Raw genomic sequence first — 14,187 nt, forward strand, 5'->3', positions numbered from 1 at the left:
TCTACACACATCTGATGTTTCCCAAGGAAAGGAGCTCGAAGGGGACGCAGAGAAGGGGCCTCCATTCCTGGGAAACAAAAGGTCCTCTGGTGCCTATGGGCTGGCCAGGGACAAGAGCCTTATGCAGGCAGAGATGGGGGGACAGTTAGGGTTTTATAGCAGTACCTTTTCTCTTAGTGCCCAGTTATCAGTGGAAGAAGGGACCAGGAAATGTTTCTTTCACTCCTGAAGTAGGAAGAGAAATCCTTGTTCTAATCTCTTTGAATAATCATTAAAATCCTTGACCATTGGAGAAGCTGCTCCCCAGGGGCTGGGAAAGGTCACGCATCCCACCTGCAGCCCAGACAAGAATTTCTTGGGGTTCAGTAAGGCACCCTCTCCCAGGGAGGTCGGGGAGAGATCAAGCCAGTATGGGAGAGACAGAGCAGAAGAATGTGCCCACCAACCCACAGATAAGTCCCTGTCATCACCTTTTGAGTCCCCCCTGGAGACTGCTTTGGCTGATTTCTTTGCAGCCCCTATCTTTGATCCGGAGAAGGAGGCAGCACAGGAGGCAGATCAGCCATGCTGGCTAGATCCATGGTCTCCTCCCCTACTCTTCCCTGGGAAGGAAAGCTCAAGCAAGGCTAGAGCCTACCTGGCTCAAAAGAGGCTGGTACTCAAGCTGAACACGCTCCGGCCTCGTCTCTCACATCCCCCACACTTGCCCCGGGGAAGCAGGTACTGAGGAAAGGGTGGCTGGTGCTTGCAAGGAAAGAGAGCAAAACAAGGAGGCTGGTTTCTCTTCCAACAGAGAACCAATACCTCAAATGTTCAGACCCCTCCAATTAAGAGAGGAGTGAGGAGCTTTCCTGCCTGGAAAGAGGAAGGAAGCCAAGCCCCGCAATCTCTTATCTGAAAGAGGCCATCCAAGGCCAAAAGCCCATCAGGAAAGAAGCCAGTCTGGGAGTAGTCAAGGTCCAGATGCCAGCAGAGAGGCTGTGGCAGGGGGAAGAGGGAAGTGTTTCCTGTTTTTGAAGAAGTCATGGATGGGAAAAATGCCTTTTTTTTTTAATCCCAAGAGAAGGCAAGGCATTTTGCTTCTAGTTGGGATGAACTGTCTTCCCCTTTCATGATCAATGGGAAACAGGAGGAGGAGGAGGAGACATCCTCAGGCCTGCCATTCAGCACGTCATCACAAGAGGACCTTGCTGGTAGGGGTGTGGCAGCCTAGGGCTTCCAGCCTCTCAGTCACCACTCGGCACAATTTTCTCTGTGCCAGTCCCCACACTGGGTGTGTTGATAGAGAGGTGACTGGGACCCAGCCCCTGCCCCCGGGTCAGGGACTCCCAGCCCCACAGAGGGAGCTGGGTTTCACTTTGTTCCCCCAAAGCAGTCCTGCCAGTGCTGCAGCAGGCAGCTTCAGGCATAGACATTGGGTAGGGTGGCTGTATCCCATGATGGAGAAGGGAAAGAAAGCAGGGAAAGGCATCTCTTGGGGACGCCGAGGTGACATCTTCAAGGAGAGCCTGCTGGACCTTTTACCTAGCCACCCATGAGCAGACAGGCCCTTTCCCACTGGTAGTGAGATAGTCGCAATTTAACCGTCTGTCCCCCTAATCCTGGGTCACACATCCTGCCTTTCTCATGCCTGAGCTTGTTCCCAGCAGTCCTGGGCTCCTGTGAAAATGTTACTTCATGGATGCCCTGCAAGATATTGGGAGCAAAAGGAGGCTGGGATGATCATGTCTCTTTTACAAACTGTGCTATTAAGATGTAGTGAGGAGGGGCCAGCCCTGTGGCTTAGCGGTTAAGTGCGCGCGCTCCACTACTGGCAGCCTGGGTTCAGATCCTGGGCGCACACCGATGCACCACTTGTCCGGCCATGCTGAGGTGGCGTCCCACATACAGCAACTAGAAGGATGTGCAGCTATGACATACAACTATCTACTGGGGCTTTGGCGCGAAAAAGGGAAAAAAGGAGGAGGATTGGCAATAGATGTTAGCTCAGGGCTGGTCTTCCTCAGCAAAAAGAGGAGGATTGGCATGGATGTTAGCTCAGGGCTGATCTTCCTCACCAATAAATAAATAAATAAGATGTAGTGAGGAGACTGTTCAGGATGACAAAGGAAATGGAGTAATGAAGCTGGGAAGAGAAGCCAGTGCTCCTGGGTCTCCAGCCTGGAGATGTTCTCTTTTGGTCTTAGCTGACAGCTTCTTCTAGCTTCTCTGCTGAAGAGGGGTTCGGAGTGGAAGGTAGGGAGATGGAGGTGCAGGGAGGGTTGGAACCTGGAAACAAGTCATTAACATTGACCTCCTCTGCTTCCCAGAATGTGGATTTCTCCCTGACCCCTGAAGGAGACGAAAGGGTTACTCCAGTAGTGAAGGAGGGTGTAGAAGTAGAATGGGTAGAAGAAGGGTAGAATTCTGAGCTGTGGCAAGTCAGGGTGGGGCTGGGCTTCCCCAGAGCAGGAAGGACGGCTTTGTGTATAAGGTACAGTTTATCTGCAAGCCCGAAGTGAGGAGGTCCTGGAAGGGGTGGGGAATGGGAGGCGAGGAGGAAAAGAATGTAAATAGTGCTGAGAATGTCAGCTCTCTCCTGGGAGGTGGGGGCAGTTGAAGACAGCCCTGAATTTCTGAAAAGGGTCTTCCTTTTTTGGCATCTGGACCCCATTAAAATATTCCAAATGATGCCATGGACACACAAGGCCCAGGGCTCCTGTGGCTCCTAGGGCCCTATCAGGACCACAGAGTACCAGGAAGAAATGGCATCCCGAAGGAAAAGAATCCTTGCTAGGGGCAGTGTGGGCTTCCTCCATTCCTTCATCCCTCTCTCAGGAAGGAGAAGGAGCCAATGAATCAGTTGGAATCTGTTTCATGGGGTGCCAAGGTTAGAGTCTGGGGACAAGAAGGAGCCACTGTTCTTGGGAACAAGTTGGAGAGCTGCTTACGTTGACTTTGGATGGCCAGATATATTCGAAGCTGAGAAACACTGATATACATCCCAGCAAGGCAGAAACTCAGATGGGAGAGCTCTCACGTATAGACACACACACAGATGGACCAAGTGTAACCTGTACATGACACACACACATATGCAGATAAGTACGCCCCACTGTCAGAGTCACACAAACTTATAGATGCGTCCACACAATCAACAGAAACTCAGAGACTCAGATGTTCACCCCCCAAGAGAGTCATCACATTCATGTGACTAGTCATGTGCACCCAGCCTAAGTCCACCTGCTCATAGACGCAAGCCCACACCCCACACCAAAGCCCAGAGCGTGTCCTCCACAGGGACACGTTCCATCTGTTGAGCTGAGAATGAAATGCCAAACCACAAGGCTGCAAAAAGCTCCAAGCCCAGCGCAGAAGCAGAACCAGGTCAGAGGCCGGCACACTAGGCTGCATCTCTCACCACTCATCTCCCAGTAGTGGTGCTAACAGCACAGAACTTCAGGTCTCGAGTCTGTCATGGGAAAGTCCTTTTACAGCATGAAAGGCAGAGCAGCCTAAATTAAACCCAGCCCCAGCCTTGTTTGCTCAGAGGGAACAAGTCACTGGCTAGCCAGCTCTCTACGTTTCATTGTCATTCATCCCAGGGAAACTCCTCAGGCGAGTCCTTGTTTTGGAAGAGGATGGCTGAGAAAGAATGCCTGCCCTATTGCGCCAACTTCTCATTCATCTGTCAGCACTGAGTGCACACAGCCTGGCGGGTACCAGGCTAGGTGCTGGGAGACACCAAGCTCTCAGACATGACAACTACCTTCGAACAGATTCCACTCCAGAAGGCAAGACTTTAACACAAGAAAATAACCACCAATGACAAGGGCGGAAGGAGGCACGTGAGCATCAGTGATAGCTGGATTCTGAGGAAGAAGAAATCACTTCCAGATGAGGGTGATCAGAAAAAAATTTCATGAGGCTGGGAATTGGAGTTGAGTGTTAACAAATGGTTAGGGCTTGGAAAGGCACAGAAAAGGAAAAATGTCATCCCAAGACTGGCATAAATGAAAGTGTCGAGGTCCCAGATTGGCGTGGCTTCTTTAAGTTGCTTTGCCTACCTTGTTGAATATGCCAGGCACCTTGGAAAAGGGCCCACTGGCATTTACTCACCATTCTCAGCCTCAATCCTGGATGCCTTCCTTCATCCATTCACTCCTAGTTACAGTCACACTTACTTGATACTCATTACATTTTGGTTCTCACTTCTCATTTTAAATTTGACAAAAGGTAATACCTTCCTGCTGAAAAGGTTTCTCATCCCCAAGGCCGGATATCCCACCATAGTCTTCCTTGAACTCTCTCTTTCCCCACTTGACTTGCCCCAGAACCCACATCCACTATCACCCTCTCCAAGGGTAGTTTTCTCACCTGATTCACCAGCCTAAGAGGACCGTGAGGAGCCCCCTCTGGAGACATTGCCGAGGGGGTCTTTCTCCAGTGCAGCTTCAAAGAGGCTGTAGCACACTAGGAAGAACAATGGGTAAAGAAACGCTGTTAAAACTATCGTCTGGCCTGCTGTTTTAAGGATGATATAGCATGTGATTTGAGGGAGATAGAAAGATGCCTTCCTCCAAGAAAAAAAATTCTCCTTAAAATCCCATCATTATAAATACATGCTTTTTACAGAAGATTTTATCTCTTATTAATATGAAAAGACCTCTGAAAGGGAAGGTCTTTTGGTCAGTTACACCTTAGGGTGAATGACTTTACAAGATCCTTTCCTGAGAAGAGTCTGCCCAAGGGTAGAGCATGTGTGGACACTAGATGCTCTTGGAGACAACGGGAGAAATTTCCTTCTGCATGGCCCAAGTATGGGCAGTGTTTGGAGGAATGAGCCCTTTGCTAAAGAGGAGGGATGGTCCCTCTGAGCAGCTTGTCTGGGGTGATGTCTCATGTGATCAGCATAACCATTGACATGAAATGGATTGGACTTGGATTCTTGCATGAAACTGAAACAAGGAACATTTTTGGTAAAATGAGGGGGAGGAGCTAAAGACTAGGTGTCCTGAAAGCTGGGATGACCAGTCATAGCTGTGATTGCATGTTAAATTAGAATAATAGACCTCCAGGGAGAGTCAGAGCTACTGGGTGCTTGACAGATCATCTTGTTCAGTGCTCTACTTTTGCAGATCAAAGCTTAGAGGCAAGTGATTTACCTAAGATCTTACAGCATGTGGCTGGTCCTCAGGCTCTTGACTCTTGGATGTGTTTCTTTTCTACCACATGAGCTTCAGAACTAGAAAGCTGGACATTGAAAATACATCTTTCATTCTGTCTTGGCATATTTGAGTTCATTAAAATATGTTCTTTTTGGGGCTGGCCTGGTGGCACAGTGGTTAAGTTCGTGTGCCCTGCTTCAGCGGCCCGGGGTTCGCAGGTTCGGATCCTGGGTGCAGGCCTACACACCACTCATCAAGCCATGCTGTGGCGGTGTCTCACATGCAAAAAATAGAGGAAGATTGGCACAGATGTTAGCTCAGCAATAATCTTCCTTGGGCAAAAAGAGGAAGATTGGCAACAGACGTTAGCTCAGGGCCAATCTTCCTCATCAAAAAAATATATGTTCTTCTTTAAAACTTCAGCATCACCCCATGAAATAATGGATGTAGGCAGTGATCGTCAAAAGCTGCTAAAACCATTAGGTGAAAGCTGAAGGAGAGTTTTACAATGAATGGATCAGGCTGACAACACCCAAACCCCGCTGACCAATTTTAATATCACCAAAAGAGAGACAGTCAGATTTTACATGCCTCCCAATGTAATGCAATAAAATGCATGGCACCTTGGCTAAGAAAAAAGAAGAGAAGACTCAAATTACTAAAATCAGAAATGAAAGAAAGGACATTACCAACTTTACAGAAATAAAAAGGATTGTAAAAGAATAATATGAACAACTGTACACCAACAAAATGGATAATCTGGATGAAATGGGCAAATTCCTAGAAACACAAATTCTTACCAAAACTGACTCAAGAAGAAATACAAAATCTGAACACACGTATAACAAGTAAGGAGATTGAATCAGTAATCAACACCTCCCAACAAAGAAAAAAAACACATAGCTTCACTGGTGAATTCTACCAAACATTTAAAGAAGAATTAATCCCAATCCTACACAAACTTCCAAAATTTTGAGGAGGAGGGAACAGTTCCTAACTCATCCTATGAGGCCGGCATTACCCTGATACCAAAGCCAGACAGATACTACACGAAAAGAAAACTATAGACCAATGTTCATTGTGAATAGAGGTGCAAAAATCCTCAACAAAGTACTAGCAAACCAAATTTCAAAGCATATTGAAAGGATTATACACCATGACCAGGTGAGATTTATCCCAGGAATGCAACATATGAAATCAATGTAGTAGAAATTTTTTGTGTGTGTGTGTGAGGAAGATCAGCCCTGAGCTAACATCCATGCTAATCCTCCTCTTTTTGCTGAGGAAGATTGGCTCTGAGCTAACATCTATTGCCAATCCTCCTCCTTTCTTTTTCCCCAAAGCCCCAGTAGATAGTTGTATGTCATAGTTGCACATCCTTCTAGTTGCTGTATGTGGGACACAGCCTCAGCATGGGCGGAGAAGCGGTGTGTCGATGTACGCCCAGGATCCGAACCCAGGTCGCCAGTAGCGGAGCGCGCGCACTTAACCGCTAAGCCACGGGGCTGGCCCCAAAGTAATAGAATATTAATAGACATTAATAGAATGAAGGGGGAAAAACCACATATGATCATCTCAATTGATGCAGAAAAAGTTTGATATTGACAAAATCCAACACCTTTTCATAATAAAAACACTTAATAACCTAGAAATAGAAGGGAACTTCCTCAACACGATAACATGTTCTTCACACAATATGTGAAAAACATCAGACTAAATGGTAAAAGACTGAAAGCCTTTCCCCTAAGATCAGGAACAAGACAAGGCTGTCCATTTTTGCCACTTCTATTCAACATATTACTACAAGTACTAGCCAGAGCAATTAGGCAAGAAAAAGAAATAAAAGACACCAGAAGTGGAAAGGTAAAACTATCTCTATGCACAGATGGTGTGATCTTATATGTAGAAAACCCTAAAGAATCCACAAAAAAATTATTAGAGCTAATAAACAAATTCAGCAAAGTTGTAGAATACAAAATCAACACACAAAAATCAGTTGCATTTCTATACACTACCACTGAACAATCCAAAAAGGAAATGAGAAAATAATTCCATTTACAATAGCATCAAAAAACAAAAAAATTTAGGAATAAATTTAACCAAGGAGGCAAAAGACTTGTATGCTGAAAACTATAAAACATTGCTGAAAGAAATTAAGGAAGCCCTAAATAAATGGAAAAACGTCTAGTGTTTCTGGATTGGAAGACTTAACACTGTTAAGATGATGATACTACCCTTAGATATAAGGGTCCAGCCTTGTGGCATAGCAGTTAAGTGCGTGTGCTCCACTGTTGGTGGCCAGGGGTCAGATCTGGGGTGTGCACTGACACACCGCTTATCAGGCCATGCTGTGGCAGTGTCCCACATAAAGTGGAGGAAGATGGGCACAGATGTGAGCTCAGGACCAGTCTTCCTCAGCAAAAAGAGGAGGATTGGCATGGATGTTAGCTCAGGGCTGATCTTCCTCACCAAAAAAAAAAAAAAAAACTATCTAAAAAAAACTGAATAAAACATGAGACAGTCCAAGACATTTGAACACTGACAGGATATTTGATGATATTAAGAGTTATTGTTGATTTTTTCAGGTGTAATGATGTTATTATGATGTTCTTTTTAATACAAAGCCCTTTTCTTTAAGTCATATAGCCTGTATACACACAGAGGAAATTACAGGATCAGTGGGATTCCATCCAGTGGATGTATAGATGAAACAAGATTGGCCATGTATTGATCCTTCTGGAAGCTGGGTGATGGCTACATGGGAGGGGAAATACTATTCTCTCTACTTTAGTGTGTGTTTGAAATGTTCCATAATAAAAAGTGAAAACAAAACTCCCAATTATTAGTTGTTACACCTGAGATGAAAGGAAAAGATTTTTATTTACAGCCCAACAGCTTTACGGACGTCAGGATGCGGGCGGTGCAGCAGAGCAGCCCGGGAGCCTGGGCGGACAGACAGCAGGATCCCCGGAGGAACAGAAAACGCGACTTCCCGCCAGCCCCGCACTGCTGACAGAAAGCACGCCCGCTTAGCTCTTCTTCTTCCCCCGCGGAAGGGGCCGCACGAGTCGGGTTTACTCTTCCGCACTCCGAAAGCCGTCTGTTTCTAAAGCCTCTGTTCACTGTGACCCACGTTCGCCTTCCGCATAAACTTACCAGGCGCCTTACACAGCGCGGGAAGCTCAGGTCACGTTCAGCTCAGGGCGTTTCCACGCGCTCTGTGTGCTTGGGCTCTAAAAGACAGTGAAGATGTGCTTCCTGCCCCGCCAGGAGCTGACAGCCCAGAACGTCAAAAACGGTTTTTAATGTTGATCCCTCAGTTAAAAAAAAATGTTGCGCATCAATCCTCTCTCTGTGAGTGTATATGTAAAAAATAAACTTCTGTGTGTACATTTTAAGATAGCTAACAGTTACCGACTGCTTACTATATGCTACCCACTGTTCTAGGTGCTCCACATATATTACTTCATTACAGGACAGGCACAAAAATTGAGACCTTAGAAGAATGAGATACATATAAATAATATTTTTTAATAATTTTATTTATCTATCAATCATTCAAAAATTATTTTTGTGTCTGCTGACAAGATATTATAACTAAAATGGTATGGAAGCTAGGGTTTTAAACGTCATCCTGATCATACTGGTCTCAAAGTGTTTGTAGCTACTCCTTTAAGGTCCACGGTACACCTGTAGAGAAGTTCATCATTGAGGCTAGGGGATGGAAAACCTATTTCAAGTGCTCTCCTAATCGTTGTGGCCTTTTCTGTCTAGCTTCAAGGTAGCTATGACTAGATTAAGGTGGGTTTTCACCTTGTAATGTGGCTGATGAAGGGCTTGTGCTAGGTATGAGAGAAGAGCAAGTTGAGATATGCAGAGGGAGCAGAGAGGAGGGCATTAGCTCTGCTGAGAGAGGGGGTGGGGGTAAGAGAAGAATTTCTTTGTGAAGTGATGCTGTTAGCCCCACGAAAGGAAGGAGGGCATTCTAGGCAGAGGGTACAGCCTGGAATAGCATAAGCCAAGATCCAGAGGCATGAGGTTTTTGTTTTTTGTTTTTTATGGGGGTGGGGTGTATGGTGGCTGTGTTAGAGTTGTTCTGGGCTTGGCTGGAAAAACCTTAAGAAAACAAACAAACTGAACTGAGATACAAGGCTCCTGACCACAAGAATACCTGCTCCTCAGTGTGGAAGGGCATCTAACAGAGTTGCAGGGAGCTCAGGCCCTTGGCACTCATGGGCCCAATCCCACCCTGTTGCCAGCTAGGATTCTCTGCATGGGTACAAGAGCAATGTTCAGTGTCCAGGGAAATGCTGGAGATCCAAGCAGCTGAGTGGTGACCAGCCAACAATTTCCAAAGAGACTCCTAATAATATCTTTGATGTGGCACTGAACCCAGGAATGCAAAGCTGCTCAAGGCACTGACCAGCTTAGTTGGTCTGTTTTGAGGTTTCCAGCCCTCTGAAACCAGTGGGAGGTGAGGAATCATCAGATTATGGTAGAAAAAATAAAGAGAGATTTCCATTTCAAATTTGCTTCTCTGACAGCAACAGATGGGCTGATCTCCTCAAAGAAAAAAGAAAAGGAATCGAGGAGCTAAGGTCAGGAAACATGTGCACCAAAAGGAGCTCAAGGCTCATGGCGCCATGTTGGAGACCACCAGTGCCTGCACGGGGCAGATGCGATGGGGTTGAGTATACAAGAGGATTCCTCCAGTTCTATACCTTCCTAAAGACCTGGCAGAGGTAGGAAGACCGAGATGCAGGTCCTCTTCCTGAACAAGGACACATCTGCCAGCCTCAGTGAGCACCATGACAGATTGAGGAGCTGCATTCTGCAAAGCGAGAGGACCTTGACTCTATCCTTGAACAGCTTCAAGGCTGTGGTCCCCAGTGTCTGTTGTCTTGGTGCTGCTCTGCCTGTAATAAAATTGTTGGTTCACTTACACTGTTTTCTTATACAAAACAAAAGTGAAACTTCATTGACTGTTTTTATGTGGAACCAAAAAATTAAGGTTTATTGACAGAGAGAGAAATAACAGAAATGATTAGGTGGGGCCGGCCCCATGGCTTAGCAGTTAAGTGCGCGTGCTCTGCTGCTGGCGGCCCGGGTTCGGATCCCAGGCGCGCACCGACGCACCACTTCTCCGGCCATGCTGAGGCCACGTCCCACATACAGCAGCTAGAAGGATGTGCAGCTATGACATACAACTATCTACTGGGGCTTTGGGGGGAAAAAAACAAATAAATAAAATCTTAAAAAAAAAAAAAGAAGAAGAAATGATTAGGATTCTTCTCTAGGGGCCCTCGGGTTCACAAAGCACAGATTTTGTTGTCCTTGCTCCTTCGTTGTTAATGCTGAAACAGAATCTTCAAAGCTGGCTGCCCTTGCTCAAGCTTTCTGGACCAGAGGCTGGCAAACTACAGCCCATGGGTCAATTCTGGGCCACCATCCATTTTTGTAGGGCCTGAGAGCTAAGAATAGTTTTTACATTTTTAAAGAGGTAAAAAACAATCCAAAGACCCATAATGAACAATAATGTATGGTAAACTTAAAATTTGTTAAGAGGATAGATTTCACGTTAAGTGTTTTTACCACAATAAAAAAAAAAATCAAATGAAGAGAAGTGGGCCAGCTCCATGGCCTAGTGGCTAAGTTCAGCACCACACTGCTTCAGCAGCCCGGGTTTGCGGGTTTGGACCCCGGGTGTGGACCTACACCATTCGTCAGCCATGCTGTGGCAGTGACCCCCATATAAAATAGAGGAAGATTGGCACAGATGTTAGTTCAGGGCTAATCTTTCTCAGCGAAAAAAAGAAAAAAAGAAGAAAAGTATTTCCTGACACATGAAAATTATATGAAATTCAAATTTAAGTGTCCCTACATAAAGTTTGATTGGAACATAGCCACACTCAGACTTATGGCTGCTGTCACACCACAGAAGTGGAGGGAAAGGCGGAGTTTGACACCAAAGAGCCTTGTAAGGCTTGGAGGTTCCCGAGGCTCATCTGGACCCACCAGACTAACCTGCTAATTCAACCAGGGTTGTTTACAGAATGTTAAACCTTTTACAGCTACATTGGTATTTATATGCCAAATTCATTGTGGACCAGTGGGGAACCTGTTTGGGGTTCACCAGCTCTCCAGGGAAATCTAGGTCAACTGGGGGCCTCTTGGGGAATTTCTGGGTTCTGTATGAGTCAAGTTTGCCCAAGTTCCTTAGGGCCATGGAGCCAGGACCTCTGAGAGCCCCATATTTGAACAGTCTATCTGCAGTCTTTGAGGCAGCCAGTGATGCCTTGCATCTGTAGTTTACTATTGGGAGCAGACTAGAATGAGTCCAACCTTAGGAATGCAGCAAGTCAGATGGGTAGTTTCTGTTTTCTGACTTGCTTCCAAACCCCCTCCTTCTCGTCTGTGCCCTTCCTCTCACTTTCCCCAGTGTCCTAAGAACCTTAAAAAAAAAGAGGGCAAGAAGCAGAAACCTCCCTCCTGACAGCCCCACTGCCTGTCCCCACTACTTCTCAAATTTCATGCCCGCAGACATGTGTGTCCAACCTCTGTCGTATTGGGGAGGTCTCCTCCAGGGACCATCCCTCCTCTCTGTTCCCTCAGCATCTCCGAGGGTGAATGACGAGGCCTGGGAGTGGAAAGGGAGTGGTAAATCCAGATATGAGCTGGCCCCTGCCTCTCTGGAGCCCTATGTGAGGGCTGTGAGAAAGCTGGCAAGTGAAGGGTAGCGGGGAAGCCAACTTCAACGCCAGCAACTGCTTGGACACTGACTGGGAGCTTTCCCTAGGCGCCTCTGGCTAAGCTGCCCAAACTGTGGGAGCTGTGGAGGTACCCTGGAGGCACAGACCAGGGACATTGTAGGGCAACCGGGAGTGAGAGCCGTGGAAAACCCAGGCAGAGGGAAGACCATGCTGTGCTGGGCTATGGCAGCAACCATATCCACCCAGGTCTTGCTTGACCAATTAAGCATCATTTAGGGCTCTTTTCTTACTTGAGCTTCTTTGCTTGGTTTGGCTTACCTTACTTTCCATTCACACGCCCGGGCTCACATCTACTCCCAGAATAAAAAGTGATTCCGATGTCATGATGCCCTTTAAGACCAAAGGCAGCAGCCCCAGTAGCCAGGAAGGAATTCCAGGATAGTGTGGTAGGAGTAGGGAATTCCCAAGCTTGCAGGGAGAGTACTCAGACACCATCTATGACCACCAGGGAAATACAATGGGATCCATGGAATGGGGAACCCCGCACCCCATAGACTAGGGAATTGTCTTTTTAGCCATTTCTAGTGTCTGCAGCCCTTTCTATAGGCTGCAAGAAGGAAGTCCCTCCAGTGTAATCCTGCCATGACCTCTTCCACCTCCCCAATATAAACATGAAATGCTGCCTCCAGCCTGGAGACCAAAGGGTCACTGGCACCTGCCTTCCATTCCAGCCACTGTTCCCATTTCTCCTGGCCCCCACCCAAGCCCTCCACCCCTTAATGAGCCACTGAGTACCAGAAGAGGAAATGCCAGCAGGATGGGGGGCCTGGTCCCCTCACTGGCTCCAAAGCAGAGCTTGGCTGGGAGAAGGAGGGATGTCCTGATGTCATCACTATTCAAGAGGCTCTTGCTGCCCAGCTCTGAGTAATGGGCTCAGCAGCTGATGCCGGGAGAAGATGAGCCTCTGGTGCTGAGATCTTGGGGGTGTTCATGGCTCCTGGAGACAAGATGCCTGGTGGGGACCAGGAGGCCCTGAGAAGAGTAGGACAAGAATACTCATCTCAGTCTGTTCTGTCTGCAAAATAACCAAATGCCCAGTGTGTACAGAACACCTTCTTGGGCTTGGTGAGATGTGCAAAAAGGTAGAAGATACAATAATGCCCTCACCAAGTCCCATGTTACTGTAGATTATTGAACACCTGTCTGAAAAATAGAAATACCAACTCTCATGTTATCAAAGGCAAAATAATCTGATGCAATTCAAGTAGGGTACATGCAGAGGCGAGTTAAGTATAGGAGCTAATCCAGGAAGACTTTTTGGAGGAGGTGAGTTTTGAATTTTGAATTGTTTCCTGATGGTTAAGGGGGCAAAGATGTGTATAGATGAAGTTTATGATTAGAGGTGTAGGTTATAGCCCTGCAGAGAGAAAGGATTTTACCTGGAGAAGGAAGAACACGAATGAAAAATCTTCAAACCAAAGATGTCTCTTTGCAACAAGAAATGTCAAGTTTGAGGTGATGGAAGACTGACCGTAATTAATCAGCATGTAATAGAATGTTCAGTTAAGCGGTTAAGTGCGGGCGCTCCGCTGCTGGCGGCCCGGGTTCGGATCCCAGGCGCGCACCGATGCACCGCTTCTCCGGCCATGCTGAGGCCGCGTCCCACATACAGCAACTAGAGGGATGTGCAGCTATGACATACAACTATCTACTGGGGCTTTGGGGGGAAAAATAAATAAATAAAATCTTAAAAAAAAAATGTTCAGTTAATCAAAACCCTTTTTTTGTAAAAATGAATGTTTAAAAACTCTTTCTTGGGGCCGGCCCGGTTGCGTAGCAGTTAAGTGTGTGCGCTCTGCATCCTGGGATGACTTTATATTTACCACAAGACATATTGTGGATATCCCAGAAGTTATTCATTACATAAATTCCTCAGAGGAGAGGCGGTTCCTATAAATATGTAGGATTGGGCTAATGGAAACAGGTCCCCTGACCCTACAAATATATAAACATGATGGATAAACCATAACACACACACACACACTCACACACACACTCAATATATACAGAACCAAGGTCAAAAGAAAAGGAAGGGAAATCCGCATGTTCCAGAAGCAAAGAGGGAACTCACGGCTAGAGAGAGCTGTCACATGAACCTGAGGTGGTGGTCAGGGAGGGGGTGGGGGCTGGGCCTGGGGGCAGGACTCCTGAAGTCTCTGCCATTCATGAAGGAGCTCAAAGAGGATGAGGAATTTTCCCTGGGACACAGGACTTCCTGTGTCCCCTATGGCCTTCCAGTGCCTCCATGATCATCGATGCTCCGGCTACCA

Source organism: Diceros bicornis, chromosome 29 (assembly GCF_020826845.1).
Source record: "Diceros bicornis minor isolate mBicDic1 chromosome 29, mDicBic1.mat.cur, whole genome shotgun sequence".
NCBI classification, from domain to species: Eukaryota; Metazoa; Chordata; class Mammalia; order Perissodactyla; family Rhinocerotidae; genus Diceros; species Diceros bicornis.